A 14,245-nucleotide genomic window follows, 5' to 3' on the forward strand; every position below is an offset into this window, starting at 1 on the left:
AGAAGCATTGGAAATGGGCATCCTTGTTTTGTTACTGATCAGAGAAGCAAAACATTGTTTGTCATCATTAAGTATGATGTTAGTTACATATTTCATATAGATGCTCTTGTTTGAATAGAGAAAACTTCTTTCTATTCCTAAATTCCTTTTGTCTTTATTTTAAGAATAATGCACAATGCTGGCAACAGTGCAGCAAGACAGGCACAGTAGGTATAAGTTTGCACACTCTCCAGAAATCAAGTTTGCAATATGTATCAAATGTTTTTTATGCCATATTTTATGCTGATAGTTATTTCGACTTATCTGACTTAAGAAAGTAATCTGATGTATGGTTAAAGATTTACAAAGATATTCATAAGAACGTTATTCATAATTGTGACAAATTAGAACTAACATAAGGTCAATATTAGGAGAATGGTTAAGGTAATTGTGGTCAAACATAAAAGAAAATAATGTGCAATCATTCAATTTCCATTCACAAAGGTGTTTTAATGCCATGGGAAAATGCTTACTTTAAAAAAAAAAAAAAAAAAAAAAAAAAAGCACAATAAAGATCAGATCTGGCCCAGAAAGTTGGCTACAGTCACAAAAGTGAGGTGAATAGATTTAAAGTGACAGGGCTCTGGGATCCTGATTAGGGACATGATGCGGGGGACCAGATATTGGGGTGAAAACTCAAATTAGGGTCACAATTCCAGAACTTCGGGTTTAGAGGGAGAAGGGCTAGAACAATATGAGAGAAAGGAAAGGAGAGTCATCAGTGAGCATGGGCAAAATAGAGAGAAGACAAAGACCACACAACTTTAATATGGAAAACAAAGTGTTCTTCTCATGTAAATCCACTCATCTCAGCACCACTGTAAAACCCAGAACTCCAGAGCAGCTGCTTTCTATCTGCAGAGAGAAAAAAAATACTGGAAGGAATACACCAAAATGTTAACAGTGATTTTGTCTGAGTTGTGGATTATGGTTGAATCTAATTCCCTCCTTATGCCTTTGTATATTTTAAAATTTTTATAAATGAGTATTTTTAAGGATTTCTACTGTAGAAAATCAGCACTTTATTTTCCTTCTTTGTTGTCTTGTTTTCATTCTTGTTTATTTATTTTTAATTATATTTTATTAATTATGCTGTTACAGTTGTCCCAATTTTTTCTCTTTGCTCCCTTCTGCCCAGTACCCACCTTCCCTCCAGCAATCCCACCCCCCTTAGTTCATGCCCATGGGTCGTGCCTATATGTTCTTTGGCTTCTCCCTTTCCTATATTATTCTTAATATCCCCCTGTCTATTTTGTACTAACCAGTTATGCTTCTTAATCTCTGCACCATTTCCCCATTTCTCCCTCTTCTCCTTCCCAGCTGATAACCCTCCAAATGATCTCCATACCTATGATTCTGATCCTCTTCTAGTTGTTTGCTTAGTTTTTGTTTTTATTTTTATTTTTTAGGTTCTGTTGTTGAATAGTTGTGTTTGTTATCATTTAATATTCATAGTTTTGATCCTCTTTTTCTTAAATATGTCCTTTTAACATTTCATATAATAATGGAATGGTGATGATGAACTCCTTTAGCTTTTCCTGGCCTGGGAAGCACTTTATCTGACCTTCCATTCTAAATAATAGCTTTGCCAGATAGAGTAATCTTGGTTGTAAGTCCTTGCTTTTCATCACCTTGAATACTTCTTGCCAGCCCCTTCTTGCCTGCAAAGTTTCTTTTGAGAAATCAGCTGATAGTCTTATAGGAACCCCTTTGTAGGTAACTCTCTTCTTTTCTCTTGTTCCATTTAAGATTCTCTCTTTATCTTTAACTTTGGCATTTTAATTATGATGTGTCCTGGTGTGGTCTTCTTTGGGTCCACCTTGTTTGGGGCTCTCTGTGCTTCCTGGACTTGTATGTCTATTCCTTCATCAAATTAGGGAAGTTTTCCTTCATTACTTTTTCATATAAGTTTTCAATTTCTTGTTCTTCCTCTTCTCCTTCTGACACCCCTATGATTGGGATGTTGGCGCATTTAAAGTTGTCCCAGAGGTCTAAAAGCCTCTCCTCATTGTTTTTTTTTTTTATTCTTGTTTCTTCACCTATACTGGTTGACTGTTTATTTCTTCCTTATGTTCCCAATTATTGATTTGAACTCCTGTTTCCTTCCCTTCACCATTGGTTTCATGTGGACTTTCCTTCATTTTACTCCTTCCCTTCTGAGTTTGCCATACTCAAGCATATCTGTCAAGTCTGTAAGCATTGTTATCACCAGTGTCTTGAACTCTGCGACTGTTAGGTTGGCTATGTCCTCGTCACTTAGTTCTCAATGGAACCTTGATCCGTTCCCTCTTTTGGGCCATACTTCTCTGACTCCTCAACTTGACAGCCTCTTGTGTTTGCCTCTGTGTCTTAGATAGAGCTGTCACATCTGTTACATTATAAGGGGCAGAGCCTTAGGTATTTATCAGTACTGAATGATCAATTTCATCACATTGTGACACTGTAAGTAGCAGAGGGATTTGAAAGGGAACAATGTCAGTTGCTCAGCACTCGCCCCTTTTCCAGGCACTTCTCCCGCTTCCCGTATGGGGCTGGCACCTCTTTAGCTATTGCCATGGCTGTGGTTCCCAGAATGGGTGGGTCTCCAGATGGTCTAGGACAGGGGGTCCCTCTAAACAAGTGGATTCTGCTGAAAAACTGGCAGTTTCTTCCTCCGCCCCAACCGCCACTGGTTTTCACAGTCAGAAGCAATGAGGCTTTATTTTCCCCATTGCTGGAACCATGAGCTGTGTGGTCTGGTCTGATTTTGGGAGTGTTCCCCAGGTGTCCTTCTCTACTTTTTTTAATATGTAAATATGCTTTCCAGCGGCTGGCTTCAGCTGCTGATGTTGCTGCCACACCACTTCTTCTCTGCCCCGGCTCTGCCCCTCCTACCTGTCTGGATGAGTATTTCTTCTTTATATCTTTGTTAGTTGAACTTCCATGCAGCCCTAATAATCTGGAATTTCTGATTGTCTTCAGTTTTGAGGCAGTTGTTTCCTTCTTAGTTGTGGAGGAAGATGTAGTGTGTCTACCTACACCTCCATCTTGGTAGGAGGTCCAATGTCTATCCTTAGCAAGATTTTTTTTAAATTATTTTTTAGCCCTGGCTGGTGTGGCTCAGTGGATTGAGCATCAGCCTGCACACCAAAAAGTTGCTGGCTCAATTCCAGGTCAGGGCCCAGGCCTGGGCTATGGGACAGGTCACCGCTAAGAGGCATGCAAGAGGCAACCAGTCGATGTTTCTCTGGAACATCAATGTTTCTATCCCTCTCTTTCTCCCTCCTTTCCCCTCTCTCTAAAAATAAATTAATAACATCTTTAAAAAAACAACATAATGTTGTCTTTGATGTCTGCTTTCTTTCACTTAGCATTAATATTTTAAAAATAATAATACTAATAATAAATTATTTTTATTGTGGTTAAATATACATAACAATATTTATCATTTTAACCATTTTTAAGCATTAAGTACATTCACATTGTTGTACAACTGTGATCACCATTTATACTTACAAGGTTTCATCATCCTCAAAAGAAACTCTGTCCCTATTAAACAGTTCCTCCTTTTCTCCTCCTTCAGCCCCTAGAAATTACCTTTCTATTTTGTCTGTGAATTTCACTGTTCTAGGTACCTCATATGAGGTACAAAAACATATAGTATTTGCTCCTTTGTCATTTGCTTACTCCAGTTAATGTCTTCAAGGTTCCTCCATGCTGTGGCATGTGTCAGAATTTCCTTCCTTTTTTAGGTTGAATAATATTCCCTTATATGAATTTATCGTAATTTGTTTATCCATTCATTGATGGACACTTGGGTTGTTTCCACATTGCTATTGTACATCCATTTACTTTTTGAATCAAGCCATCATGCACTGTTTTGACTGAATTATCTTGTTGAGGAGGGGAGAGAAAAGATTCTAGGTAAACCACCATGCTTTTCCTCTTCATCTCATTCATTCTGGGGGCCTGCTGAGGTTCTGTGTATTTATGCACAGCATGTCATTTAATCCTCCCAACAACAGTAGGGGTGTTCCCCTCTGTATAATGAGGACTGAAACTTAGAGGGTTAAGAGCTGTTCAGGATCACAAACTGAATATCCTGAGGCTGGTGAGGACTGGGGGGAGGGAGAAGGGGAGATTCAAGCTAGCCTTCTTATACCCTAATTCTTAACTTGAGACGCTCTAGTACAGCAGTTCTCAGCCTGTGGGTCGGGACCCCTTTGGGGGTCGAACGACCTTTTCACAAGGGTCGCCTAAGACCATCGGAAAACACATATATTGTTTTTGTGATTAATCACTATGCTTTAATTATGTTCAATTTGTAACAATGAAAATACATCCTGCATATCAGATATTTACATTATGATTCATAACAGTAGCAAAACTACAGTTATGAAGTAGCAACGAAAATAATCTTATGGTTGGGGGTCACCACAACATGAGGAACTGTATTAAAGGGTCGCGGCATTAGGAATGTTGACAACCACTGCTCTAGTATTTCAGGGGCCAACTACAATACTACTTTTGAGCTTTATAAAATTTGACTTTTCCTTATTCATTATTTTTGTTGTTTATTTCCCATGCAATGATTAATAACAGAATTCTTAAACTAAAAAAAAAACCAAAATCTTTGCTACTTACAGGCAGCAAAAGAGAGGAAGTAGTGGCTCTGGTGACATTGTGTGCCAGTTTCTCAGGAGAAGCATCCATGAGCTTGAGCTATGGAGAGACTAGTGTGTATTTTCCTGTTACCTGGAAGACTATTTATTTATTTTTTAAACACCCTGAGTTCCTTTTTCTAATCATCATGTAAGGACATATTATATTGATTTTAGAGAGAGAGGAAGGGGGAGAGAGAGAGAAACATTGATTGGTTGCCTCTTGACTGGATCAAACCCACATCTTAGGTATGTGCCCTGACAGGGGATTAAAACCACACCCTAGGATATGCCTTGCCTGGGAATTGAACCCACAGCCTTTTGGTGTATGGGACAATGCTCCAACCACCTAAGCTACCTGGCCAGGGCTACTTGGAAGATCTTTTGAAAGAAATTCTGCCACAATCTGTCAGTTGCATATCCTCAAGGTTTATGCCAGGAAGCAAGTGTATCTGCTCCTGTGCATTATTGCTGTTAAAAATTTTAAAAAAGTAAATTTCAGTATACACCATGCCTGTTAGAATTGACCCAAGGAAATTGAGAAAGGCTAAAGCAAAAAACAACACCGCCCCCCCAAAAAACACACTCTACTAAAAACAACAACAACAACAACAACAAAAAAAAACAGAAAATGTTAAGATGCAAAAGTGCCTAAGGAGATGAGGGTGCTTCCTATGCCAGGGAAAAGCCAGTCAGAGGACTGTTCTATGAACAGGTGCTAGGCATCTGATCATGTGATCATATGATCATGTGATGGACTGTGAACATTGCTTGCTTTTCAGTTTGGGCCTTGAGGATGCCAAGAACATGAGAACAGAGAGGAATTTCTGGGTTCCTTTACCTTCTCATCTCTTACCCCACAACTTCTGCCTTTTGACAGAACAAGAAAAACAACCTATAGACAGCTGCTTGAAGCAGGCAAATAAAAGCTTGCCCCGATTCAAGTGTAAAGAGATTGTGGCTTTCTTTACTAGGAGAGTCTGAGCCAATGAAGGCAGAGATAAGGGTTCTAAAAGAGGGCTACAGAAGGAAGTCTCAGAGTTCCAGTGCATGTTCTACTCAGAACTAAACTTGCCTCACGCTGAGAAGTCACTTCTAAAAAGAAAAAGCTTCACTTTTAAAATGATTTTATTTATTTATTTTCAGAGAGAGGGGAGGGATGGAGAAAGAGAAGGAGAGAAACATCAGTGTGTAAGAGAAACATCAACAGACTGCCTCTCACATGCTGTCCCAACTGGCGACCAGGCCTGCAACCCAGGCATATGCTCTGACCAGGAATCAAACTGGCGACCTTTCAATTTGCAGGATGACACCCAACCCACTGAGCCATACCAGTCAGGGCAAAAAAGGAAAAACTTCAGAATGTGCCTTGTAATTTAAAAATATTGTTACAGAAATGTCTTTTATTTAAGCTTTAAAATGTTCAATTTATTTAATTTTTGAAAGTTAGTTAAACATTTGCATGGTTAAAAACTCAAAAAGTATTAAAAGACATACAGTAAAAATTCCCTCTTTCCTGTTGCCCCCAATTCCCTCATTCCTACTTCCCCAATTTAGGAAATTACCATTAACAATTTCTTGTAATATCTGATAGCATAAGCTAAATATATTTTGGAGTTCTTACTTTTGTTTAACACGGCAATGCTTGACTATTTTAGTAGAGTGTTTTTTAAAAAGAAGAAGTGGAAGCCTTGCCTACTTCCCTTAACTGATGATGAAGCTTGAATGTTTCAAGAAAGTCCCAGGTGGTCCACTGCCTCTCACTAAGTGCGTTAGGTAGGTGAATCAAGTGGCAAGGAGGCCTTGTGGGTCTTGCTAATATATAAATTTGACAGTAAAATCACAAGCTAGAGCCAAATTCTTACAATGCAAACTCCAGACCTACAGTTAAAATCTTGTAAGACATAGAGAAAGACCACCATGAAACATTTGGGAAGTAGATAATAGGGAGAGGACAGGGTGAAGGAAGAAGCTGTCTCTACAGGGAAAAAAGACACAATAAAGAAAATCAGAGTTATGATTGGGGAAGTTAGATACAGGTGCTGGAAACCTTTTGGAGTCCAGAGGATATTACTTTTCTTTTTTTTGTCCTGATGAACTTTCTGAGAGCTGAGCAAATGCTGAGGCACAAATGGGGAACTCCAACCCGAAGAAGGCCCAAGAAGCATCAGAGCATCTGTTACTGTAACAAGGGGACACACCCCAGTAATGGGAGAGAGTTTGGGAAGCACCAAGGATGGCACAAGAGCAGCAGCCACAGTGTGGCTGCTGAACCAGCATACGTTGCCCTGGCAACCAGGGCAACACATGCATGGTGCATGAGGGATTCTGGGAACAGTCTTTAAAAAGCAAAGCTCATGACTTCTGGTCAGGATGGAGGCATAGGTAAACCCAGCTAGACTACTCCCACAACTACATCAAAATTACAATTAAACTACAGAACAACCATCGCTCAGAACTGTCAGAAATCAAGTTGAATGGAAGTCTGACAACTAAAGACTAAAGAAACTACATTCATCCAGACTTGTGGGAGATGCAGAGACATGAATAAAAATTCAGGAGGGGTATCTTGGGAGTGAGGAGTCCCAGCCCAAAGAAGGCTCCGCAGCTCAGGGTTCCAGTGCCAGGAAGGTAAGACCCCATAAATTCAGGCTGTTTGAGTTGGTAAAAGGGACTACTGGATTCCCAAGCAGTTCTTCTTAAAGGGCCCACACATGGATTTACACAAACTCACCCCATCTGAGCTCCAGCACCAGGGTACCAACTTAAAGGCACCAGTGGCATACAGTGAAGAATTGACTGTCTAGCATCAGGGCAAGAGCTGGGGGACAGCTTTCTCACAGACAGAAATATGGGCAGAGGCCATTGTTCCTTTTCTGAGCCCTTATCCCACCAACCTCAGAGCCAGCAGGTGGGTGCCATATCTCCATCAACCAGGCTCTCATAGTTTGTTCTACCCTGATGAATCTCTGAGGCTCCACCCCACCCAACTTACAGACCATCCAAACTGTTAACAGTGGCTTTTCCATAGGAATGGCTAGTCTTGGCTCAGGCTTCACATCTTTCTAATTCCTCTCAAACAAGCAACAGCTAACCTCAGCAAACCCCTAGCCCTGTACTTCCGACTAAGCAGCCCCAGGCTTGGCACTAGCAGCAGCCAGGTTTGGATCACAATTAGGCTTCCTCTTGGAACTCCCAAGCACAGCACAAGTAGCATCCCCCTGCAGATTGCTTTGTAACTCATTCTGGGTGGCCCTGGGCAGAACATAGGTGGTTGCTGACCCAGCCCGCACCACCTGGGAAACCCCAGAGCCTGTGCACCCAGTGGACAGCTACAGACTATCTTGGAACAACACTACACTGCCTCTGCCCAGCTGATTCTCCACAGAGGGTGGAGGTTGGTGGTCAGTATCCACAGCCAGTCCTTGAAGCTGAATGACCTGGCTAAATCTCTCATTGACCTGCCAACAGCAATCAAGGGGCAACTACAAAAGGATGATGCACTCAGTCCATAAGAAAGGTACACCTTGAGTACCCAGCTTTAGTGATAGTAGAGGCTGTGTCACTGGACCACAAACAACACCTAATATGTTAGGCTATGCTATCAAGACAGGGAATCATAGAAGCTCTACCTAATACATAGAAACAAACACAGGGAGGCTGCCAAAATGAACGAGACAAAGAAACATGACCAAAATGAAAGAACATATCAAATATCCAAACAAAGAACTAAACAAAATGAAAATGAGCAATTTACCAGATGGAGAATCCAAAACACTGGTTATAATGATGCTCAAGGAACTTAGTATGTCCCTGAATAGCACAAAAAAGATCCAGGCAGAAAGGTAGAATATACTAATGAAAATAAATATACTAATGGAAATAAAGGTAGAATATACTACAGGGACTTACTGTAGAATGGATTAAGCTGAGGGTCAAAGCAATGATATGGAATCAAGGAAACAGAACACAACCAGTCAGAACAAGAAGAAGAAAAAAGAATCCAAAAAGGGCGGGGGGTGGATAGTGTAAGGAGCCTAGGGGACAACTTCAAGCATTCCCACATTTGTATCAAAGGGGTGCAAGAAGGAGAAGAGAAAGAGCAAGAAATTGGAAATCTATTTGAAAAAAATAATGAAAGAAAATTTCCCTAATGTGGTGAAGGAAATAGACATGCAAGTCCAGGAAGCACAGAGAGTCTCAAACAAGCTAGACCCAAAGAGGACCACACCAAGACACATCATAATCAAAATGCCAAAGGTTAAAGATAAGGAAAGAATCTTAAAAGCAGCAAGAGAAAAGCAGTTAGCTACCCACAAGGGAGTTCCCATAAGGCTGTCATCTGATTTCTCAAAGAAAACTTTGCAGGCTAGAAGGGATTGGCAAAAAATATTCAAAGTGATGAAAAGCAAGCACCTACAGCCAAGGTTGTTCTACCCAGCAAAGCTATCATTTACTATAGAAGGACAGATAAAGAACTTCCCAGACAAGAAAAAAACTAGGAGTTCTTTATCACACAGCCCTTACTATATGAAATGTTTAAGGGACTTATTTAAGAAAAAGAAGAAGATCAAAGCTATGAACAATAAAAAGGCAATAAAGCATAACTATCAACAATTAAATAAAAAAAGAACTAAGCAAACAAGAAGAACAGAAACAGAATCATGGATACAAAGAGTGTTTTGATGGTTCATAGATGGTAGAGGGTATGGGGGAATGGACGAAGAGGTGAGGGGACTAAGAAGTGCAAATATGTAGTTACAGAATAGTCACAGGGATGTGAAGTACTGCAGAGGAAATGGAGTAGCCAAAGAACCTACGCATGACCCATGGACATGAACAATGTGTGGGGATTGCCTGAGGGAGTGGGGGTGCTGGGTGGAGGAGAGAAAAGGGGGACAACTAGGACAACTGTAACAGCATAATTAATAAAATATAATTTAAAATAACAAGTAAAATAATAAAATAAAAGGCAGAGTGCGTAGCAATGCCACATGCTTTGTAGTTTGTTCCCCTCACTGGTCAGGTTGGCCACTGGGGGCTCAGGAGCAGGGGAGTTTCCCAGCACGACCCATTCTCCAAGAGCCTGCCTGGAGTGCAGCAGGAAGTGGGAAGGGAGGACTGCCTGGGTGTGCAGACCCCGTGTGCTGTCAGCCTGGCAGTAAGCTTGGCACCCCTTCCCCACATGGGAAGCCACGATGGCCACCTGTGGAAGACTTGACCCCAAGACTGTGCCTGCCCTGCACCCACAGGCTTGGTGCTGGTTGCCAGGAATTCCAGCATGGTGATAGAAAACAGGTTTGGGGCAGAAAGGAACCCCAAGACCTTGTGAGCTGAACCCGCATGCATGCTGGGGGTGGGGCCCTGTGCTATGTAGTCACTCTGCCATCTTGGGTGTCACTTGATGTGCCACCATCTTGCGTGAGTCATGTGAGTGCTTTACATGTGGGACAAGTCACTTGGGTGTGCTGCCATCTTGGCTTCAGGCAAGATGGCAGCCTATGCACAGAATTTGGGTTATGTTTCATGTGAGCACTGCAAGTCAGATTTCTGGGCAACTGGGATATGATAGAGGCAGTTCTGATTCTGGAGCCCATAACCTGTCATCTGATGGAGACAACTCTGGTTCTGAGGGCCTGGAATTGTGGTCCAAAGGGGACCCTTTGGGCTCAGGAGGCTTTGAACCAGTGTCCAATGGGGACTGCTCTGTGAACTACAAACAAGGCTCTAAGCGAGAACTGTCAAAGCTCAGGGGGGCCACTGAGTAAATGGGTCTGGGAAAGAAACAGACTCTAAGAGCGGGTGAGAATCACTGAAGTCTTGAGAGGTTGCTGTTTGGTCCTCTGGCCCCACACATGGGTCTCCAGGAAGGCCATGTGGCTAGGTTTTGTTGAAGAGCACCAGAGCTCTAAGGGGCCAAAATCTGGGGACCACCATCTGTAGCACCAGTTTGCAGAAGATGAGGCCCTGAAGCCTCCTTGGGAGATGGAGTTGTGGGTTCAAGTGTTGCTTACATGTTCCCGTTTTGCCAGCATTTTTCTGGTTATAGCCTTCGGCCTATACGTCTGGTCATATAGGGGTTATTCTGTGTTGGCTCCTGCAGGGAGCTCTCAGGGTAAAATTTTAGTGGATTTGAGTAAGTATGGCCATGTTCCAATGAGTAAGAAGGAATTGGTCCCATTGAAACATTGTTTGGTCTATGTACATTTTGGACTATGGGGAAAGATGGTCCATGTATGGTTTCCTTAATTGCTGTACCATTATGGAGTTGGAACTGTATTGTCTATGGTTAAGGAAGTGGGATGAGATCTCATATGTCCAGGCATTCGGGTCATTACACAACACGATATTTGCAAGGTTTAAATATCAGCAATTTGCAGGATATCCTTGCAGATCTTGGGATTTTTAGCTGCCAGATACAGAGTTAGGGTATGGTTCTTCCCATTGTTAAAAAGAACAAGGATTGAAAGTGAGTTATCATTATTTCTGAATGAGTATTTAAAGTTGTGAGTGTTTTAACTTGAAATGAAAGAAATCTCAGTTTTTGGTTAGTTATTCTTTGCTTGTTTCCTTATCTTGTGGGGACTGAGGGAATGAAACTGTTTTGTTTACATTGGGAATTCTCTGTCTGTGCCATTTGGGCTTCATGCCATTTGGACCCCATCAGCATCATTTGTAGTACTGGTTGGTATGAGATGACACCTCTGCTGTTTAGGTTTCATGCCATTTGGACCCCATCAGGGTTGTTTGTGGTAACGGTTGGTGTGAGATGACTCCTCTGCTGTTTAGGTTTTATGCCATTTGGATCCTGTCAAGATTGTTTGCGGTAATGGTTGGTGTGAGATGACACCTCGGCTGTTTGGGTTTTGTGCCACTTGGACCTCATAAAGATCATTAGCAGTATGGGTTGGTGTGAGATAACATCTCTGCCATTTGTGCTTCGTGCCATTTAGACCTCATCACTGTCATTTGTGGTACCGGTTGGGGCGAGAGAATGTCTCTACAGTTTGAGGCTTTGGGCCATTTGGACTTTGGAGAGGTTGTCTGTGCAACCGGTTAGTGGAACTGGTTGGTGTGAGACGAGATCCTAAGGCTAGCTCGAGTGCCCTCCTCCTTTTTTATCAAACTCTGTCCTTGCTTTGGATTTCTGTTTTAAAAGAAATTGAGGTTTTTAAGGGTTAAAACTTCACATTTAGTTGGAAAGTAAAGTAGCAAAAGATATAAGGCATGGAAATGCAATTATGGTGATATTGGAAGGATAAAGATTTTCCTTTTTGCTTTGTAATTTTCTCCCTACCTGATCCATCTAGAATTTGGCATTTATAATGAGTAATGACATAAAGCTTCTTTGCATGAAACCAATAAGACCAGTTTCAAGTTGTGGTTTTAATAACCAAGACTTTGACTGGAATATCATGCCTGAAGGAGGCATTCCTGAGCTCTGGTTATTACAAAAAAGCCTTGAGAAACTGATATTGATTTTCAAAACTAATAAAAGCCCACTGGAAAAATGGCCTGGTAACTTGTTTGGTCATGTGATTCATGGCAGTCTTTCCAGGGAAAGAACAAAGGTTGCTTTACTGAAAGATGGCAAGAGGACATGCTGGGAACCTTAAGGACTTGAGGAGTACAGGTACTGCAGGCAAAGCCAGATGGCAGGGGTATGGCTTGGCTTCTGTGCCCTGAAGTGTTAAGAGTCAGTCTAACGGTTCCTTGTGGAAGTTCCAGCCAAGGAGATTTAAAGAGCCTATGTAATCAATTGTTGCTCTTGCGCTCATGCAAATGATGCGGCAAAATTAAAACTTGACAGTGTCTTTCACGAGGGTTATCTTAGGGAGAGGAATCAGGTCTCAAGGAGAATCACAATGCTCGGTTGTGAATATTGAGATTTAGTGCAGTTAATTGTCCTCAAAATTTATTTTCCCTTAGAAGTTGAACTAGTTTACTTCAGCTCCTGATGGCATCACCAGAGGTGTTCAATTTATAGACATGAAAAATTTGTCAAATTATCATCACTGCTTGCCATGGCTGGTGTGGCTCAGTGGGTTTAGTGCCAGCCTATGAACCAAATGGTCACTAGTCCAATTTCCAGTCAGAGCACATGCCTGGGTCGCAGACCAGGTACCCAGTTGGGGGTGCACAAGAGGCAACCACACATTGATGTTTCTCTCCCTCTCTTTATCCCTCCTTTCCCCTCTTTAAAAATAGAGAAAATCTTTTAAAAAACTGTCACTGCTTGATATCATTCCAGCAAAGGCCTTGCAGCGGAATGTATTCTCAAAAGACAGTCTTGCAGACTCAGATGGTGTAGGACCCACTTGAGAAGCCCACCTGCAATGTCACCTCCTGAGACTCAACGGTTTGACTGGTTGAGTTGGAGAAGTATGAGGCGGCCTATTGGTTTCACTTTAAAACTGTTTCCCTTTTCTGCCCTAATGGTTTAGACAGAAAGGGTCCAGAAGTGTTAAAGGGGTTAATTTCAGAATATTTTCTTCAGCCTGATTTGAATGAAGTGTTGTGGACAGTAAGGCTTTGGAAGGGTGTGACATGCCTCACACATCTTCCTCCAAGGAAGCCACTCTTTCTTAATGAGACACCGTAGAATTAGTCCCTACCTTTGTCATTTAGTTGTTATGCTTCTGATTATGCTTTCTGACCCTCTTGCCAAATTTGTTGCCTCCAGAATACAACAAATTTCCCAACTTGTCCAGCAATAGCACCCTTTGAACATTATGCATGCTGCTTTCCAGGGACAACCCACTGACCTGGACTTTGCAAAATCCTTCTCCCTTGTATGAAGACTCCTCTCCACTCCAGAACCCTTTTTGTTAGGGACTGCTGGACCAGGAGATAGGCAGGATTATGCCCTTGGCCAGCAGGAAGTATTTATAGAAGAACGAGACCTTCATCCATTTTGCCCTTGAAGATTACACCTCCAGAGTATTAAAAGGGGAGAGTTGCAATGGGGGACCCATAGAAATTGGGGAGACCCCTAGAAATTGGGGAGGAGTTGGGAAGTACCAAGGATGCTATTTGAGAAGCAGCTGCTGAACCAGTGTATGTTGCTCTGGCAACCAGGGCAATGCACAGATGCTATGCAAGGGATTCTGGAGGCAGTCTTTAAAAAGTAGAGTGTGCAGAAATGCCGCATGCTTTGCAGTCCACTTCCCTTGCTGGTCCGGATGGCCACTGGGGGCTCAGACTCCTGGGTTGGCAGGAGACACTACGGTCTGGGGAGGTTCCTCGTGCCCCTCCCCCAGTGCTCCATGGCCTGCCTGGAGTGCAGTGTGAAGAAAGGAGAGGACTACGCAGGTCACCAGACCCTGGGTGCTGAGCAGCTGGGAGGCAAGCCCTGCATCCTCCCTCACATGGACAACCACGGTGGCAGGTGCCTACCTGCTGCCCACAGCACACTCCTCCAGCGTATGCCCCATCAATGGAGCTGCTGCTGCCTCTACTGTAGGCTGTTCCTGCTGCCAGTCGGGGCTCTGTGGGCCTGGGATGCAGAGAGAGGCCCCAAGCCCATGAAGAGGAGTGCCACTTTATGCAGCTGGGGGACAAGTGTT

The sequence above is a fragment of the Furipterus horrens genome, unplaced genomic scaffold (genome assembly GCF_987537825.1).
Source record: "Furipterus horrens unplaced genomic scaffold, mFurHor1.1.pri manual_scaffold_4, whole genome shotgun sequence".
NCBI lineage: Eukaryota > Metazoa > Chordata > Mammalia > Chiroptera > Furipteridae > Furipterus > Furipterus horrens.